The sequence below is a fragment of the Podarcis cretensis genome (genome assembly GCF_951804945.1).
Source record: "Podarcis cretensis genome assembly, chromosome: 7".
Classification (NCBI taxonomy): Eukaryota; Metazoa; Chordata; class Lepidosauria; order Squamata; family Lacertidae; genus Podarcis; species Podarcis cretensis.
In genome coordinates, this window is record NC_137176.1 from 67,449,964 (window position 1) to 67,455,963 (window position 6,000).

The 6,000-nt window shown below is 44.8% G+C and overlaps 1 protein-coding gene across 4 annotated transcripts in view; it reads right to left on the reverse strand.

Annotated features, from left to right (window-relative positions):
* Nucleotides 1-5,499, reverse strand: part of TRIQK (triple QxxK/R motif containing) — a 47,194-nt gene extending 41,695 nt beyond the window's left edge. Inside the window, exons 1-2 of one of the 4 annotated variants that reach the window (XM_079983247.1) lie at nucleotides 4,610-4,737; nucleotides 1,813-1,999 (exon numbers count right to left, since the gene is read on the reverse strand). The gene's annotated coding sequence lies outside the window, so the exon portion shown is untranslated. Of the gene's footprint in view, nucleotides 1-1,812; nucleotides 2,000-4,609; nucleotides 4,738-4,770; nucleotides 4,958-5,061 lie in introns of those variants that run through there. The other 3 variants (XM_079983246.1, XM_079983248.1, XM_079983245.1) reach the window with 3 other exon arrangements.
* Nucleotides 5,500-6,000: the final 501 nt, after the last annotated feature.

A 6,000-nucleotide genomic window follows, 5' to 3' on the forward strand; every position in this document is an offset into this window, starting at 1 on the left:
CATCCTTTACTCCAGGCACAACAGCTCAAGAGTGTTTTGTTACTAAAACTGTGATCTGCCAAACCTAACTATAGACAAACTGGTTTGCACTCCAGAGTGATGTAGAAACACAGCATTTTATGTATGACAGCCAAACTACATACTGCCTGAAAACGTGTGTGATGATCGCCTAATAGCTATTGCTCTTATTTTGCTGTAAAAGCCATTTCACGAGGGAAGCACTGGAGACTGAAAAACAGGGCGTGATTAACCCTTTCCCCCATCCCAAAAGCCCTCCATTCTTGAAGTTTTCAAACACCTGCTGGGAATACCAGTTTGGTAGGGGGGGAGCTGTTTAGTAAGGCACTACTGGGTACGGAAATAATTAAGTACAGGCCCTCACTTCCCTGCTTATAATCACTACTGTGCTCATGTCCTGCCTGTGGGTTTTCCATAGGTATCTGGTTTTCTACTGTAGGAAATAGGAAGCTAGGCTAGATAGGCCTTTGGCTGATTCAATAAGACTCTTAGGTTGACACACATCTCAAAGCAACTTCTAGGCCAAAAAACTCCCATACCATTACATGTGTTTCTATGTAGTGCATTGTTTGGTCCTGAATGACAACATTTAGATCAGCGACAATTCTATGTTGTCGTTCTAGGGTGTAATTTGTTTTGTTTTGTCTTCCCTGTTTATCCTGCAAGACCCCAGTGAGGCAAGATAATACTGAAGAAATGCTTTGCATTTATTAGATGTTTGCACTCTTTTCTGGGACCTCACAGAATACTTTCCTTCAAGCAAGGCCTGATTTGTATCAATGTTTCTTCTTCCTATTCCTCTAGATAATTCTAGACAGCAAGGTGAGAAATAGAGATGTGGCTTCTTTTACTTCTGAACACCAAAGAGCTCACTAACATTATTTTAAGGGCTAGTTGGTTCAATGAATGTTATTGTCTCATTCATTGTTTATAATATCTAGACTCAAACAAACACCTATACCAATCACCATAACCAAGATCCCCGTTGAAACTGTCTACTGTATTGCACAAGCAGGTATTCAAATCCTGATGCAGCTAGAACAGTAAAAGTTAATGATTGCCTCCTCCCGGTCCACCTCACATACAGCTTGGCATATTTTCCTTGGGACATCCAGGAGCAAAGTGGCAAATGTTACCGCTTGGAGCTAAAATGAAATAGCAAAGGTTCATGTAGAACTTCTAAACTTCATACCATCCCCCTTCCTTGTCAAAGCTAATGCTTTCACTATCACATCTTCATAAGCACTAAATTTGCTGCTAATGTGCTGAAAAATTGCTTCAGCTCAGGTTTCTATTTACAATTTGCCAAGATCATCGGCTTTGTAAAGAGAAACAAGGAACAGCCAAAACACTACACTAAATGTTTGGTAACTGAATCCACGATCGGACTCCTGGGGCATTTCCATCATACAACCCAGAAATGAATAGACACAAATTTATCATAATCTATGGTTATCAGTTCCAATGACATTCTCTACAGCACTACATGGAATCCAGCTAACACAACATATTTTACCTCCACAGCTACAAAAGCATTTCAAAACAGTACAGCTTGATACTCTTATAGTATGTTCAATTTGAATGGGCATTCATTCACAGATTCTGAAAAATATCCACCCCTAAAAATTCACTCAAAGTGCTTTTAGTACTGCACGTTCTCATTAATGTCAAAGTAAAAAATCTCAAAATAAAAAGATTATATTTTGCCACTGAACAAGAGATGGACTGTATACTGTATCTGCACCATTGCCTTACTCTTCATTTTTAACTGTTTTTATATTTGAAGATACTGACCTCAGTTTTCTGTGCAATGTTAATCTCAGAGAGTTCCACGTAGGCAGATCATACAGAATGAGCACAAGAGCAAATAAACTTGGCCAATAATAATACTGCCGAACTAAATGCTTTGTGTGGTCAAACCAGGTATTTCTTAAAACAAACAAATCGGGGTGGATGCAGAGTGGTATGCTTATGCCCATACCTGAAAAGAAGTGGAGAAAGGCTTCTCTTAGAAATTGCTACCTTAACCTAGAAATTCATTGCCACTATGATGCTCAGCCCTTAACCCTGGGTAAAGCTATAGTTCAGCAGTAGAGCATCTACTTTGCATGCATAAAGTCCCATGTTCAATCCCCGGCATCTCCAGTTAAGGCAGGGAATGTCCCATCTGATATCTTGGAGAACCACAGCCGATCAGTGTAGAAAACACTCAACTAGATGGACCAGTGGAGAGACTCAGTATAAGGCAGCTTCCTATGACCTATGTTTTAAGTAACGTTAACAAAACAAGCTTAGGCATATTAATATTTGACTTCATTCTCCGTTTTAAAAAACCAACAACCCACTACTGCCTGCAGTCTTATTTACAGTATACTAAGGATTGTTTGATTCAGTAAGTTTCACTGAAATCAATGGAATCTAAACCTACTTAGGATCACACTACACAATCTTTTTTTATCTTTGCACGTGTTAATCCTGAGTAATAAAGTTAAGCCTTCTTATTCTACTTTGGTTTTAAATTCTTATTTTCATTGACTTCCAGCTGAACATTCACAATTTGCACAGAGCGGGAGGAGCATTTTCTAGGACTACTAGCAGGCTGGCTTTTTTTTTAAACAAGTCTGCATGTTTTTCTAATGGCCAGACCAGCTACCAGCACAATATTAAACTTTAACTTTAATCCAATGAAAAATTCATTTCCAGGTGCATGGACAAATGTCTTAGGGAAAGAATGGGTGTGGCACTACTTATCACACATTAGAACTTTGCTTCTAGCAGCGAACTTGCACATTGCTCCATCCACATTGCCCAGCCCACCAACCTAACCACCAGCTTGGCCCAGGAGCAACATCAAGGGCTACCACCCAACAATAGGAATGTGGAGGTTTTGCCATGCCAGCAGTCTGACAGCAGCAGCACCGGCCAGTACCAGTGGATGAGGAAGAAAGGACACAGGGCAAGGCTCAGTGGTGGAACACATGTTTTGCATGCAAAGAGTTCCATATTCAATTCATGTCATCTCCAGATATGGCTGGAAAGGACTCCTGCCTTAAAAACAACAATCCTGTAGTCACTGCCAGTCAGTGTTGGCAATACTGAGCTACATGGATCAGTGGTCTGACTTGGTAGGAAAGCAGCTTCTTGTGTACCTTCACAACTGAGATGGCAGAGTGTTGTGGGTAAGAAGTGTGAATGTGCCACTTTGTGAGGCATCATGTTGATAGGTTGAAAAAATAAATAAATGTGGCACCTTGTATGGACTATGATATTGCACACTAGTCACTAGAATATAGTTTATTTCTTGTGGTTCACCACTGATATTTGACCAGTCTGGTCTATGACAATCTTGTGGCTGAAAGAAGCCTTTTAGCCTCAGGAAATCTAATAATTTCCTTGCAGTGAGAAAAAGCTGCCAAACACACATCAGGTGGGGTGGACAATGTGCATCTTCTGCAGGTATGTGGAACCTCTGTGCATCCCTGCGGCAAATCAGAAGAGATTAGCCCATTCCAGCTCAGCTGTATTGGTTTTTTAGCATTCCCTCAAATTGTGAGAGGTACATGAGCACTAACTATGCCAAAAGACTTGGCAGGTCTACAGAAGGTCGATTACATTGTCAGAGTGACATGAGCATGGCTGGGAGATCCAACTGGTTCTAGGCAGTGCTTTTTTTCTGGGGGGACTCATGGGATCCGCATAAACATTTTGTGAATCTGAGTTTGGACTCATTGAGGGGCAGTATTTCAATATGAGTAGGAAAATGAGAGTACCCCTAAACATTTTTTTAGGGGGGGAAAGCACTGGTTCTAGGTCAGGTGGGAGTGAGCCATCATCATCCATAAAGGTAAAGGGACCCCTGACCATTAGGTCCAGTCGTGACCGACTCTGGGGTTGCGGCACTCATCTCGCTTTATTGGCCGAGGGAGCCGGCTTACAGCTTCCGGGTCATGTGGCCAACATGACTACGTTGCTTCTGGCGAACCAGAGCAGCACACGGAAACGCCATTTACCTTCCTGCCGGAGCAGTATCTATTTATCTACTTGCACTTTAACGTGCTTTCGAACTGCTAGGTTGGCAGGAGCAGGGACCGAACAACGGGAGCTCACCCCATCATGGGGATTTGAACCGCCGACCTTCTGATCGGCAAGTCCTAGGCTCTGTGGTTTAACCCACAGCGCCACCCACGTCCCTGTCATCCAGAGCATAGATGTAAACTTTTCCCTTTTCTTGCGAGGAATCCTATTTGGAATAAGGGAATTTCCCTTAAAAAAAAGGGAAAACGTTGACAGCTATGATCCAGAGCCTCCACTCCAAATACAATCCCCATTTCCTCCCCTCTCCACAATCTTGGCGTCAAAGGCAAGCCTGCAACTAAGCAGGGATGATTTAAGCAGGTCGATGATGGGCCACGGGATCTCACAAAAGAGACCTGCACTAGGTGTCCAAGAAGCAGCGAACTGGACCTGTAATGACTTTAAATGGGGGGGGGGCGGGGCAGGGACGACAAGCGCACCCTAACAAATGATGCTGAAGGGCAAGGTTAACAACACACATCCCCTCATCTTTCCCCTTTTTGTTTCCCTGGCTTACAGCTAGTCGCTCTTCCTCCTCGGCTGAGATTTCTTCCTCTCCACTCTAACCTCCCCCACACCCCCGGGCTACCTCACCACCCTAAAGCAATATGGCCACCGCGGCGCATTTCAACGCCCTCCCCTCCGAAGACAAAAGGACGCGTGAACTTCGAAACAAACCAAGATTGGCAGCAGGGCCTAGCCAATCGCGAAGCCGAGCCCTTCCGCGGTGGCCAATGGGAGGCAAGGAAATCGAGCTGGGCAAAGCGTCCCTTGAGCAAGCCCCGGCCTTCGCCAGCCTGGCGGGCGCGCGAATTCCTGCTAGGTCGGCCGTTAGCTGGGGGCTGGCCAGGCGCGTGCGCTCGAGTGTGGGAGGGGCCGGCTGCGCCGCGGCTGTCAATTCTCCCTCCGTTCTGTCCCCACCCCCCACCCCGCGCGGATCCCGCCAAACACCGGCCAGCGCCTCAATACCTTCACTGAACGTGTCGGCTCCGCCTCCTCCTCCTCTAATGGCGGGCGGGTTCTCCGTGTCCGAGGGACGCCCCCCTCCTCGTTCGGGCGGGGACGGGTCCGCCTCTCCCTCCCGTCCGTGTCAACCCAGCCCGATGGAGGAGGCGGCAGACCTGACGTTTGCTCTGAAACGGGGCAGGTTGAGGACAGAAATAAAATCACGAGGACAGAAATAAAACATGCAACTCCATCTCTACCGAGAACCGTTTTCTTCTAAGTACCCCCTCGCCTCCCAACAGAACCTGATTTCTTGTCCAAAGACATGGAGAAACCTTCCCCAAATATGTGGGCGGCGTTGTAAGAAAAACGGCCCTCAGCACATGCTCAGAGGCACTTCGCCGGCGCCAGAAGAGGGTCCCGGGCAGGGCCGGTGCTATCATTATGCAGTCGCCCAGGGCACAGGCTGAGGGGCTGGGGGGGGGGGCGGAGGTTCATATAGATTCACTTCTGTTTTACATTTTGAAGAATTTCTATTATATCTGCCAGACATCTGTTTTTGAAAATTGAAGTCGGCAAAAAGTAATTTGGGGGGATAGCAGGCTGGTGGGCGTAGAAAACAGCCTGGCCCAGAATCAGGGCTAAGCCTTCATTAACCCTCGGAAGTTATAATGATCAACGTTATAATATAAAGTGGTGTCCAGCAGTGTTTTAGAGTTTTTATGATAACTACAGTCCCAGGGTGGGGGAGCTTTTGTTCTGTTTATTTAAAAAAATGTATCAAATGGTTAATATAAAAGATGCCAATATGATGGTACAAAAATAAATATTGCACAACACATAATAATTTAGAAACAATGTAATAACATGTAATAAATAAAACTACTTAATACTTTTTATTATTATTTTTAAATGTATAATTTTAATTATTGGATATTGGATATGGTATTCCAGGGGAAGTAC